Genomic DNA, 14,928 nt, shown 5'->3' with positions numbered 1-14,928 from the left:
GGAGGTGCTGGCATCGGGGTCGAGCGGCTCCGGGCTCGGGGCCTTTCCGGCGGGGAGGAGGACGAGGAGGCGGTGCCGGTGAGGTAGAAGTGGGGCGACGGGGTCGCCTGCCCCCGATCCAGATCGGGACCGAGAGGAGGGGGCGCGAGGAGAGAGTGGGGAATCGGGGGAGAATGTGGGGTGGGTCATGGGGGTAATTAGGGGTTGGGGTGTGGGGGTTAGGCCATATAGGCTAGGCGACTGGGCCGGCCGAGTGGGTCAACGGGTCGGCCAGCTGGGCCGTCTGGCCCAGTTGGCCAGGGGGCCTCTACTCTTTTTATTTGTATTTTGTAGTTTGGTTTTCTGTTTTTATTCTTTTCCTTTGTATTTTCTTTCATTATTTCTTTTCTGTTTTAATTCATTTAAAAGTATTTAGGCGTTTTATAAAATTGTGTTTACTTCACCATAATTACCGATGCAATAATTGACATAGCCCGAACATTTTTATTTTAATATTTGAAAACTTTTGTCGTTTGACTTATTTAGGATTTAAATTTGAAACGGTTTTGAATTAACCCAAGATTAATTACAGTGACAGAGGTGACGTGCCATCATTAACGTGAGATTACTATAGCATGATTATCCGGGCGTCACAATTCTCCTCCGCTAAAAGAAATCTCGTCCTGAGATTTAAGAGGTGGAAAACGGGGGAAATGTCTGGTTACGAAATTCTAACGAATCTTCTCGGTCTTGATTGCTCTTCTGGAAGTGGCCGATCCATTATATTGATGTCTTCATTTTTCTGCTTCAAGTCATCAAGATAAAGTTGGTATCCTTTCTTCAGGGGTTCCATCGTACTTACAAAAGAATAAGGGGTATTCCGGGAGAACGAACCTCTACAAGGTTGACTATCTAGTCGATATCATCGGGGAAGGTGGCAGAAAGTAACTCTCGAATTGAAACTTAAGAAAATATCAAGAGGAAAGTAATGAGGTTTCATGGGAAGTTTCGAGCGAGAAGGCAACCATTCGATGCCTGAAACAGGGCGTCAAAGGGGCTCAAAGCAATCGGGAATAAGTATTGTGTCCGGCAACAGATTTGATGATCCCTCGAAAGATGGCTCGTGAATTACATACGAGGCCACACGCGAGGAGCAACCTTGGGATCAGGGGGTGCAGGAGAGTCAGGTTTCGATCCTGTGGAACTATTGGTTATGGGCCCACCATATGGTTGAAAGTAGGAAGGGGGCCAACATCTTGCACGGTCACGATATTAAGGCGTGTCAGAGGGTAGCCTATCAGTTATGTCGGCAACAACATCGATACCAAGGGCGAGGGATGAAGAGAACCATTTTCCTGCTCGTTGAACGAGGCTGGCCAATAGTCAAGGTTCTCGTCCATCGGTGGCTACCGGAATGTCATCAACAATAGTAACAGGGTCTTACTGACAGAGCGGTACCACGAGGTGTTTACATAAGCAGGAGAATATTACTGCTTAGGTCATATAGATCACAAGAAAGGTTAAATCAAACAATGGAAAGGAGAATATGATTATCAGATTAAACAGAACAATGGAAAGGAAAATGTGTTAAGACACATATTTTGGGGTATTTCCTTCCCAAGGAAAAACAGAGCAAGATATCCATGATAGGATATAAAGTAGAAAACACTTTAGGTAAGGGGAGAGAAATTTCAGGACATTAGCCAGGCAACGGTGTTTGGATAATTGAGCAAGAAACATTTAGCATTGGGCTTCAAATGTTCTTGTTGAAAATCGGAGTACCATAGACATGCTTCGAGATAGCATTGACATGGTCATCAGGTGAAGATCAGACTTTGGAAACACAAAGGATCCATCAGGAACAACTTATAGAATAAGTCTTACAATTTCTCCAGGAAGAATGGTTATCCTTGCAAAAGAAATTATAATGATAGGTCCTCCAGCCAGGGGGTGCTAGGCATGACGTCATATTACCGGGTCATCAAAGGACCAACATCATAACTCCTGGAAAGTTGTTCCAGCCATCATATCTGACCGAAATTCAGATCCGATTGATATCATGATACCTCAGACTCAGGATGTCGGAGAAGAAAAGGTGCAACACAAATCGACGAAATGACATTGCAAGATTCTCGGGAAATGAACTATGGGAGCGAGTTCCTGAAATAGTAGTTCATCAATAAACCAAGGAGGGGATGAGAAGGTGGCTGATGGGCTCAGCGACAATTCATCGAGAATTCCAAACGGATGGATTTCCACAATAATGTGAACAAGAAGATGTCACTTGTCAATTCAAATGATATAATGTTGTATGCTCTAGGAAAACATACACCATCAATCATTAGTTGAAAGGTGTGCCTGAAATATGACCTTAGGCAGCAAGATCAATGTTAGAGTGACGATTCAATAATCAACGGTCCAAGAACGAACTGTCGATCGTTAACTTCAAAGCAATAGGGTTGCTAGAAGTACAAAACTCAAACAGCATCTATTGGTATGCTGGTTAAAAACAACACGGGGACCAAGGAAGAATGGTGATGGTGAGAAGTATCATCATATCGAGAATTTCTAGGAGGTGGAGCAATCCCCACAACATTCTCGACTTAAAAGACAGTAATACTTCAAGGCAGAACACAACACTAGCTGGAGAGCAAGTTGTATTCAGAATGTGGACAAGTTCGCGATAAAAGGAAGTCAAGGGTGTTGTAGATGATAATAAAAATCATCAAGGGCAAGGAGGGTATTTCTCATCATGAACACAATTGACATCTAATCAAAGGAATGATGAAGTGAAATGTTATTGGAACCAAGGGTACGACGCCAACTCGAAATCAAGCTTGTTGTTCAAGGCAAAATGATATGACAAGGAAAGTTGATGTAAGCTTAGCTCGACGTCGAAAATTGTGCTTCGAGAATAAGGACCAGGTAGCACAGTTAGAATCATCACGACAATGATATAGTCAAAAAGGCTAGGAATGGTGTGATCGGGTACAAACTCGTACTTATAGAAGCTTACTGAAGAGTTGTTGAACCGTAGTGCAGACTCGGTTCAGTTATTGGTGTCTTTGAGTGTTCAAAAACTCAGAGCCCGTGAAAAATTGGAATCAGTGGGAATGTAGCACTTGATGAAGAACTCATAAGAAGTTACGCAGTTCCATGATAATCTCGAGATACCAGGGGGGTAATACTCGATGACAGATCAAAGTAGAGGTTGGACTAGGCTATTGCTCTACAGAAGACCAGTGCTTAAACTTGCACAAGAAATGGTATTTAAAAGAGAACATGGTCGGAACCATGATTGCAAAAGGCCAGATCCCAGATATAAGATGAACTTATACCAAAGGGATAATTAATTTAAGAGAAGCTTTAATGATAAGATCTACATCGTGTCCATGGGCATGAACACAAGTTCAAGGTCGACTCCCACTTCTCCAATGCATAACCTTTCATTCACTTCTCACTCTCGAGGAGGTTGTAGTGTTGAAATTTTATCTGGAAAAATACCAGGAGTGTATGACTCGTGAAAACTTTCTAGTTCACACATATTAAGGAAGGCATATGTTCAAGCCATTGGGGCTTCTTAGAACATATACCACGAACTTCAGGACTAATTAACACAAGCTCAAAAGTAGAGCATGGTTGACAAAAGTAGAGGATACAATTTACCAAAGGCATTATGTATCGGGTAAAGAACTCATAAGAATTTTGGTTGTGAAGGACACTGTCGGATAATAACCCGGCAATGGGTACGGCGGTCCACAACGGGGCTGATGTGAGCATCGACACACAACCAGAGGAAGTAACAGTGCAAAGGCATTGGATTATAGAAACAACTGACTAATCCAGAGCTCAATACAAAGGAATTATGATTTTAAAATCAAGGGATCAGAAGCAATGTTCTGATTAGGGATGGATAAGTTGAATAGCCTTAGGGGTACAATCAACGGCAATTAGATTGGTTGAGAACCAGCTCATGTTTAAAATGCCGTCTGAGCCGGGAAGATAATCTAAAAGGATCAACTGATGATTACGTGCATTCGCACTCATGTTGAATCAATAGGATCAAAATGACGGTGCCTAAGGATACTAACGAATATTGCCAGACATATGGAAAGCATCCATCATGCAAGCAGACAAGTATTGTAGATCAATAAGCTACTAAGGATTTTTGGAGGATCGAATAGTATTTCGAAGACCATTGTGAAACACATGAACAACTGGGGGATGAGCGGATACTCGAGAAGTGCGAGAATTATCCGTAGGGGTATTCAGGTGACAAAGAACAGCAAGGCAGTAAGCTCAAAGGATTATCGAAACAACGATGAGTATTTTGGGGTATCTTGTAATAACAAGACCAACTGGGGAATGATAGTATGAATGGCAAGTGTATGCAGTTTTCATAGGGTTTGACGGTGGAAGGAAATCGCAAATGCTATGGCACAAAGACTTGAGAGAACATTGTAGAGTAACTTCGGAATATTCGAGTGCAGAAGGTGATCTGAATTGAGGGGCTCTCCGAGAGAAAGTATTTTCGGGAACCTAAAGTTAGTTTTGTTTTTGGCAAAATCATTTAACCCGAATAGAAGAGAGATCAGAGTCCCAGAGTATAGGTCGAGGAATAAAAGATCCTACTACCACCCAATGGCAACGTGTGCCCGTAAGACACACAACCATGTTAGTAAAAGTTTTGCAACGTCTAGACTCGACTTCGGCCAAGGAGTTGGAAAGGGGGATTCCTACAGGCAGTCGGCTCTGATACCAACTTGTGACGCCCCCGATTTAATCGTACACTAATCATGCACGCAAATGTGTACGATCAAGATCAGGGACTCACGGGAAGATATCACAACACAACTCTAAAACATAAATAAGTCATACAAGCATCATAATACAAGCCAGGGGCCTCGAGGGCTCGAATACAAAGTGCTCGATCATAGACGAGTCAGCGGGAGCAACAATATCTGAGTACAAACATAAGTTAAACAAGTTTGCCTTAAGAAGGCTAGCACAAACTAGGATACAGATCGAAAGAGGCGCAGGCCTCCTGCCTGGGATCCTCCTAACTACTCCTGGTCGTCGTCAGCAGCCTGCACGTAGTAGTAGGCACCTCCGGTGTAGTAGGAGTCGTCATCGACGGTGGCGTCTGGCTCCTGGACTCCAGCATCTGGTTGCGACAACCAGAAAGAAAGGAAAGGGGGAAAAGGGGGGAGAAAGCAACCGTGAGTACTCATCCAAAGTACTCGCAAGCAAGGAATTACACTATATATGCATGGGTATATGTGTAAGGAGGCCATATCAGTGGACTGAACTGCAGAATACCAGAATAAGAGGGGGATAGCTAGTCCTATCGAAGACTACGCTCCTGGCAGCCTCCGTCTTGCAGCATGTAGAAGAGAGTACACTGAAGTCCTCCAAGTAGCATCGCATAGCATAATCCTACCCGGCGATCCTCTCCTTGTCGCCCTGTTAGAGAGCGATCACCGGGTTGTATCTGGCACTTGGAAGGGTGTGTTTTATTTAGTATCTGGTTCTAGTTGTCATAAGGTCAAGGTACAACTCCAAGTCGTCCTGTTACCGAAGATCACGGCTATTCGAATAGATTAACTTCCCTGCAGGGGTGCACCACATAACCCAACACGCTCGATCCCATTTGGCCGGACACACTTTCCTGGGTCATGCCCGGACTCAGAAGATCAACACGTCGCAGCCCCACCTAGGCACAACAGAGAGGTCAGCACGCCGGTCTAAACCTAAGCACACAGGGGTCTGGGTCCATCGCTCTTAGCACACCTGCACGTTGCGTACGCGGCCGTGAGCAGACCTAGCAACCTCCATTACAAAGGAAGTAGCGTTAACACAGTCCAACCCGGCACGCGCCGCTCAGTCGCTGATGTCACGAAGGCTTCGGCTGATACCATGACGTCGAGTGCCCATATCTTTCCCGCGTAGTTGGTTAGTGCGAATAGGCCAGTAGCCAGACTCAGATCAAATACCAAGATCTCGTTAAGCGTGTTAAGTATCCGCGAACGCCGAACAGGGCCAGGCCCACCTGTCTCCTAGGTGGTCTCAACCTGCCATGTCGCTCCGCCACAAAGTAACAGTCGGGGGCCGTCAGGAACCCAGGCCCACCTCTACCGGGATGGAGCCACCTGTCCTTTCAGCCCCCTCATCAGAATCACTTGCGGGTACTCATCGAGCTGACCGGACTTTAGTCACCATCTGTATAGTATGTATGTATGTATAGTATATACCCGTGATCACCTCCCGAGTGATCACGGCCCAATAGTATAGCAAGGCAGGCTGACAAGAATGTAGGGCCAATGATGATAAACTAGCATCCTATACTAAGTATTTAGGATTGCATGTAAGGTATCAACAGATGTAGCAACAATGTCAGGTTATGCATCAGAATAGGATTAATGAAAAGCAGTAACATGCTACACTACTCTAATGCAAGGAGTATAGAGGAGAATAGGCGATATCTGGTGATCAAGGAGGGGGCTTGCCTGGTTGCTCCGGCAAGGAGGGGTCGTCAACATCGTAGTCGAACTGGGGGTCACCGGCAGTCTCGGGGTCTATCGGAAAGAAGTAACGGAGAGGGAACACAATAAATAACAGAGCAATCAAAGTATCACAAAGTGTAACAAGACAATACGCAGTGTTTGGTGTGCCCTAACGCGGTAGTAGGTGATACTGGTGAAGGGAGGAAACATCCGGGAAAGTATCCCCAGCGTTTCGTGTTTTCGGACAGATGAACCGGAGGTGAAATGTTGCAGGTTCACTATGCTAGGGATGTGTGGCGGACGAATGGGCCGTGTAGCTGGATTCTTCTCATCGTTCTGAGCAACTTTCATGTACAAAGTTTTTCCATCCGAGTTACGGATTATTTTATATTAATTTTAAAAGATTTAATCATTTTTAGAATTTATTTAATTATTTACCCCTAACATTATCCAGAATAGTGATTGCTGACGTCAGCATGACGTCAGCAGTTGACCTGGTCAACCTGCATGGGGGTCCCGCATGTCATTGCCTAACTAAATAACTAACGGTTTAGACAGATTAATTAGCAGGTTAATTTGGTTTAGTAGTTAGTTAACAGAATTAATTAAGTTATTAATTAATTAATTAATTAATTAATTGATATTATTTATTTATTTATTTTATCATTATTTTTAATTCCTTTTTTATTCCTTTTAAAAAACGTTCTGGGACTGGGCCCCACATGTCATAGGGCCAGGGGGCACTGGCCCAGTGGTCAATGACCCTGGCCACAGCGGGCACGGGCGCACGGGCGAGCGGGCACGGGCGCATGGGCGAGCGGGCGCTGGGGCGCTAGCGGCGCCCGACCTGGCAAGGGCCGAGCGGCGCAGATGCAGCAGGGGCCGCGGCGTATGGTGACGGAGTTCGGCACGGGGCCAGGGCGGCGGCTGGACGACGCGTGGGCGCGAGCGCCCGGACTGGGCGCGGCCAATCAGTGCCACGACAAGGGGAGGACGCCGGCGCGGCGCTGGCCGACGCCGACGTGGCAGCGGCGAGGCCACGGCGGGGCGAGGCTGTGGTGATGCAGGCCGTGCCAGGGCGCCGGGACGGTGCGTCGAGGCGGACAAGGCGAGGCCGACGCGCATAGGACGCGGCCGGAGCGCGTCAACCGCGGGCAAGATCGGCGGGGACCGCGGCGATTAACGGAAGGAGAAGGCAGAGGGGGAGCTCACGGGAGGGCGTAGGGTTCTGGGCAGCGGGCTCGATGGAGGTCGGGGACGACGTGCGGAGGGGAAGCAGGCCGGCGGTGAGGTCCCGGCGAGGTGTGGGGCTCCGGGCGGTGACGATGGCCGGCGACGGCGGGGCTGAGGAGGAAGCCCAGCACAGGGCGGCGTCGTTTGGGGGAGGTGCTGGCGTCGGGGTCGAGCGGCTCCGGGCTCGGGGCGTTTCCGGCTGGGAGGAGGACGAGGATGCGGCGCCGGTGAGGTAGAAGCGGGGCGACGGGGTCGCCTGCCCCCGATCCAGATCGGGACCGAGAGGAGGGGGCGCGAGGAGAGAGTGGGGGATCGGGGGAGAATGTGGGGTGGGTCGTGGGGGTAGTTAGGGTTTGGGGTGTGGGGGTTAGGCCATATAGGCCAGGCGACTGGGCCGGCCGAGTGGGCCAGCGGGTCGGCCAGCTGGGCCGCCTGGCCTAGTTGGCCAGGGGGCCTCTACTCTTTTTATTTGTATTTTGTAGTTTGGTTTTCTGTTTTTATTCTTTTCCTTTGTATTTTCTTTCCTTATTTCTTTTCTTTTTTAATTCATTTAAAAGTATTTAGGCGTTTTATAAAATTGTGTTTACTTCACCATATTTACCGATGCAATAATTGACATAGCCCGAACAGTTTTATTTTAATATTTGAAAACTTTTGTCGTTTAACTTATTTAGGATTTAAATTTGAAACGGTTTTGAATTAACCCGAGATTAATTACAGTGAAAGAGGTGACGTGCCATCATTAACGTGAGATTACTATAACATGATTATCCGGGCGTCACAACCAAGTCCCTGGACCTTTTGCAAAGTTCTTGCAGGAGACTGGCATAGTAGCCCAGTATTCAATGCCGAGCGAGCCTCAGAAAAATGGAGTAGCTGAAAGGCGCAACCGTACACTTATGGATGGTGCGCAGCATGATGAGTTATTCCAACTTGCCATTGGGATTACGGATGGAGGCACTTAAAACCGCCATTCACATCCTCAATAGATTACCAAGCAAGTCGGTGCCCAAAACATCGTACGAGCTATGGACAGGAAGGGTGCCCTCCCTACAACACTTTAGGGTCTGGGGGTGCCCTGCTGAGGCTAAAATGGTTAATCCAAACATTGCAAAGTTAGATCCCAAAACAGTGAGTTGCCACTTCATTGGCTATCCAGACAGATCAAAGGGTTTTCGCTTCTACTGCCCAGACAGATATACAAAGTTTGTAGAAACGAGACATGCAGTATTCTTAGAGGACGAAATGATGAGGGGGAGCTTGGTAGCTCGGAAAATTGATCTTGAGGAGAAGAGGGTGCATGCATCTAATCCGATGATTCAGGAGCCATTTTTCTCACTACCAGTTGCAACTCCACCCATGACAACTATGGGGGTAGACCCGGAACCTGTCCGTCAGGAGCTGACTGAACCCATTGTTGAGCATGAAAGGGAGGTGCAACAACAAATTTTAGAAGAAGTGCCAGAAGTTGAGACACATAATGTGCCAGAAACTGAGGCCCTTAGAAGGTCTACAAGACCAAGAAAGTCAGCTATTTCTACTAACTTTAAAATTTATAACACATAAATGGTTCATATGGAAAAAGATCCCATCTCATATGAAGAAGCCATCAGAAGCCCTCATTCATCAATGTGGATGAAGGCAATGGAAGACGAGATGAAATCGATGAGTTCCAAGGATGTTTGGGACTTAGAGGAAATTCCTAAAGGAGCCAAGACAGTAGGCTGCAAATGGGTCTACAAAATTAAGTACTCTAAAGGGAATGTAGAAAAGTATAAAGCACGACTCGTGGCAAAAGTATTTACACAAAGAGAAGGGATAGATTAAAATGAGACATTTTCTCCAGTCTCATGTAAGGATTCCTTCAGAATCATAATGGCATTAGTTGCTCATTTTGATTTAGAGTTACATCAAATGGATGTAAAGACGACATTTCTCAATGAAGATTTAAAGGAAAATGTCTACATGAAACAACCCAAGGGTTTTATCATGGAAGGCAAGGAAAATATGGGATGCCGCCTGAAGAAATTCATTTATGGATTAAAGCAAGCCTCTAGACAGTGGTATTTAAAGTTTAATCAAACGATTAAAAGTTTTGGATTTAAAGAAAATATTGAGGATAACTGCATTTATGCAAAGTTTAAAAATGGAAAATATATTTTCCTAATCTTGTATGTGGATGACATTCTGCTTGCTAGCAGTGATGTTAGTCTACTACAAGAAACAAAGAAGTTCTTATCCTCGAATTTTGACATAACAGATCTTGGTGAAGCATCATATGTTTTGGGTATAGAAATTCACCGAGATAGAAACAATGGAGTCTTAGGACTATCGCAAAAAGCATATTTAGAAAAGGTTCTTAAAAAGTATAATATGCATGAGAGTAAAGCCACACCTGCTCCTATAGTTAAGGGCAATAGTTTTGGGAAATTCCAATGTCCCATGAACCAGTACGAGATCGATCAAATGAAAGGAGTACCATATATGCTTCGGCAGTTGGCAGCTTACAGTATGCACAAGTGTGCACTCGCCCCGACTTAGCCTTTATCACCGGGGTACTCGGTAGATATCAAGAGAATCCAGGCATAGAGCACTGGAAGATGGTAAAGAAAGCATTGCATGATGCGCAAGGCACGAAGGACTACATGCTAACATACAGGAGATCTGATTCCCTAGAGATAAAAGGGTATTCGGACGCAGATTTTGTGGGGGACAAAGATGATAGAAAATCCACGTCAGGATACGTATTCTCCCTCGCTGGGGGAGCTATTTCGTGGAAAAGCTCCAAACAGTTGATAGTTCCATCATCCACGATGTATGTGGAATTCATAGCATGCTTCGAAGCCACGGGGCAGGCGATATGGCTAAAGAAATTTGTACCCGACGTGAAAGTGGTAGATTGTATTCACAAACCACTAAAGATGTACTGCGACAATCAGCCCGCGGTATTTTACGCTCACAACAACAAGTCGAGTAATGCTGCCAAAACAATAGAGATAAAGTATTATGTTGTGAAAGATAAAATCCAGGATCAAACTATTACTCTCGAGCATATAAAGACAAAAGATATGCTTGCGGATCCGCTAACGAAAGGCTTACCACCCAATGTGTTCAAGGAACACTTAGTCGGCATGAGTTTAAGGGAAAGCCTTATGATTCCTGGATAGGCCCAAAAGAAACAGAATTTGTTTCTGAATAAAACGTATGTTGTAGCTGAATGATTCTATCGGCAATTGATCTGTGACGATGAAACATGATCTATGTACCAATATGTGATGAAACAAATAAAATAGAAAGTATAAGGTTAAAAGTAAAGTTGAGATCAAGGGGGAGAATGTTAGGTTGATCTCCTCCCGATCGAGCCCAACGGCTCGACAGGCCCCTGACTCGCGCCCTGATCGGGGGCGCCCAACCAAACCATGGTTGGTGTCCCCCTATGACCCGCGCTATATAACAAAGGTGGGGGTCGGGGCATGACTCACGAGGTTGATCGCTGCCACAAACCCCATCGAACACTCCCTACCGATTTAGGGTAAGCGCGGTGCTCACGGGAAGCACACCGCCGCCACCATCTCTGTCCACGTCGCCGCCATCACCACACCACCATGGCCGGCGCTGGATCGAGTTCATCCGCACCAGGAGTAGGTAGGTTACCAGATCTACTAGCCTTCTACGATCTAAGGCCTATCAAGGTTGTCAGCGTAGCCATACTGGATTGTGCATTGGTACACCCCTCTAGGTCTGAGCCTCTTGATCAGAATCCTTTCCCGTTGATCAACTTTGGAAACCAGCAGGTACCTCAGGGTCACAAAAATTGTGACCGTATGTAGTGAGCTCATGTTCTTGATGTAATGGCCAAGTATAGGAGTTAGCCCGTCCTGTATGTTGTTGTAGAAGAAGCACAAGCCCGGGACCCTCTGGACCTCAGGCATTGCCAAGAGCTCACCAAGGCGCTCCAGGGTTATCTTGTTCGCCATTTCATACTCTATTTTTCTTTGCCTACCATAGTACCAGACGAACATGATCAACGCAAGGATCATGGAAACTGCAAAAGGAAGCCAACCACCTTCAGGGATCTTGGTGAAAACGGCACTGACATAGGACCCTTCCATAATGACGAATGGAATGAAAAACATCCTGACAAAAACAGGTGGTGTTCTCCATATGATGATCATCACAAGAGTGAGCATGATTGTAGTTATGAGCATGACCATGATGATAACAACACCTGCAGTAAAAATATCAATTATGCATTGAGTCTTCAGGCACAAAGGAGCTGTATATCAACAACTGAAGCATTTGTTTCGTCAAATTTACTTACCAAAAGCATTCCCTATCTCCTTTCCACATCCAAAGCCTAGTATAACACCAACACATAGTACCATCAGAATGTAATTAATTTTGGTGAGTAAACCTCCCCTTCCTTTTGATCTGATGTGTGCACCACTTTAACACGTGGAAAGTAGTCCAGGACAACTGATTGCTTGATGACAGAAAATGTTGCCGAGATTAAGGATTTGCTTGCAACAATTGCTGCCAGTGTTGCAATGACAAACATCGGCCAGTAAACTGGCCGAGGGATAAATTTGTAGAATCCATCACTGAAGTCATTGACATTGTTAATAAGGTATGCTGTTTTCCCGACATAAGTGAGGACCAGAGAAGGATATATGCTGGATAGAAATGCTATCTGAAATCAAATAAAGTGTAAGTAGCTATACATGGAAAACATTCACAAGAATAATTCATGCTGGTATTTGTTAATGATAATAACCTGAATAGCTTTTTTGCTGAAGTGGCCAAGATCTGCAAACATAGCTTCTGCACCTGTGATACATAGAACGGTCCCACCAAGCAGCTGCCACCCTTGTTTTTTATTTCTTAGGAAGAAATGGACAATATAATGTGGCGAAATGGCTTTGAAGATGCCTGGGTAGTAACGAATAATGCTGTATATTCCAACGATTGGAGTGTTGAAAGTCCATGCTGCCATGATTGGAGAAAACAGAAAGCTCACTTTTGAAGTCCCATACTTTTGCAGCAAGAATACACCAATAAGAATTGCTGCAGATAGAGCTTCCACAACAGCTGGAATATTAGACGAAAGATCAATGTCATCTCAAAGGGTTATCAGAGAGATTATGTTCGTTACTAATCAACACCTATTGAGCTACCTACGTTTACTAACAGAAGGAAATGGTCCTCTTAGTCCATCAATTGCTGATAACACTGAAATGACATAAACAACATGTTAGTTATATATATGATCACAAAAATGATTAATTTAGATATGCCATCTGCAAACAACAAACCTAAAATAGCAGGAGTTAGGATTCCATCTCCAATGAGCATGCACATCCCAAGAATTGCCATGAATAACAATACCCTTCTTGCAGTTATGCTTCGCTCAAAGAACTTGCCCAGCTTACTAGACCTTATAGCTGTTGCTGACTGCTCATGAAGCAATGGTTCTTCTTCTGAATACCCTCTCTTGGAAGGAAGGATGCCTATATCGGCATGCCTACACAACACAGAATACATTGCAAATGTACCACCTGCAGAAACCAGAAAGTAGACTAAGCAACACTCCAGACGAGTAACAATATAAAGTAAAAAATGATTTAACCAGCAAAAGAAGCTTGTATTAAGAGTTTAAAAACAAAAGTTACAGCTCTACAGGCTTAAGGTTCATTGACATTTTCCAAGCTGAACACATATTCATAGACCATAGTATGTAAATTGCTTGGTTCATACTAAAGTATTGAAGATAACAGACTAGAAAATAAATTGATCTAAACAGATATGCAACGCCACAAGTACCCAAATATTTGATCAAGAAATCTGTTTGTACTGATTTTTTTTGTTTGTTTTCAAATAAAAAATCATCAACTAACGTTGTCCAAGCTATTAGCAATTTCAACAATCATCTAGAAAGGCAGCAATAACCGCTCAAAGGAAAGGAAAGGTGGAAACTTTACCTTCACCATGGTCATCAGCATTGAGAGCTATGCCTACATACTTGACCACACCAATTAAAGTAAGAGTCCAAAACATTATGCTGTATATTCCCAGGTAGTCAGCCTCTGTAGGAGATGACAAGTTCATTGAGGGATAAACATAGAGGGGAGAAGTAACGAGGCCACCAAAAACCACACCAAGAGTCTTGTACGCAGGGAATATATTCTTGCGAACATTGCCAACCTGCTCACAGTTGAGGGAAGTCATTTGTATGAGCTTTGGGCTACACATAAGAGATTCAGTACTCTAAAAATGAGGGATGCACCAAACTGATCATACAAAGCAATTGGTCTTTTATATGCACAGTGAGTCAATGGAGTCAAGCAAGGCCCAAAGCCCCAAAGTAGGACCATTATCATTGCTTGAAATCAATTATGCTGATAATTTCACAGATCCCATCCCCAACAAGTAATGATGTGGAATTTTGTGGGGCTTACGACAAATGTGAACACCAAGGACTTGTTTCATTCTCTTCGTCCACTTTGGTGTGGCATCACCATCGAATCTGAGTCCCTGTGATGTAATCCCTTGTGACATCATCAAAAAAGTCGCCCCCAATCACCAAACCTAGTTCTCTCTTTCTCTTAATATTTTATTGAATGGATAGATTAGAAAACCAAACAACCAGTCCCGTCTAAATAAAGAGGGAAAATGGCTAGATACATTTCCAAATGAAATAAAGAGGGAATCTGGTCAATGCAGACTAATATCCTTTATCCGTTGCTTATGAGGGATCCATCTCAGCCACCACGTTTCACAGTGAAGGAATAGTAGTAACACTTTTCAGTCAGAGATGCTCAAGTCTTCCAACTGAAGATACAAACTCCAAACTAAAAACTAAAAGTGCTCTCTAATGCATTCAGCATGCCTTTTATGTTAAATATCATCCAGAAGTTATGGAAGCAAGAAAGGAGAATATCCCAGTGATTCATTATTGGCCCAGGCAAAGACAAAAAGCTTCCTTCGACGGAAAAAAGAAGACAAACGAGGCTATTGCGTGACTGCAAATCTCACTGACCAGCGGCAGCGGAAAGTAGCAGACAAAGCAAAAGAGAAATCAACTCTGCTCATCGCTTGATGACAGAATTATTTCATATCAGCTGTCACTACCGCAGAAAAAAAGGATATGGGGAAAAGAACAACACAGAGTTTGGAAACTGGGGCACACGCGCACGCGCACTCGCGGAGCGCAGTG

At 44.6% G+C, this 14,928-nt stretch overlaps 1 pseudogene; it reads right to left on the bottom strand.

Moving 5' to 3' along the window:
* The window catches only part of LOC123116256 (probable potassium transporter 17), a 19,298-nt pseudogene extending 5,463 nt beyond the window's left edge, over positions 1 to 13,835 (bottom strand).
* Positions 13,836 to 14,928: the final 1,093 nt, after the last annotated feature.

This window comes from Triticum aestivum, chromosome 5B, assembly GCF_018294505.1.
Source record: "Triticum aestivum cultivar Chinese Spring chromosome 5B, IWGSC CS RefSeq v2.1, whole genome shotgun sequence".
Lineage (NCBI taxonomy): Eukaryota > Viridiplantae > Streptophyta > Magnoliopsida > Poales > Poaceae > Triticum > Triticum aestivum.
Note: the sequence above shows the minus strand (reverse complement) of the source record. Positions and strands in the feature narration are given on the sequence as shown.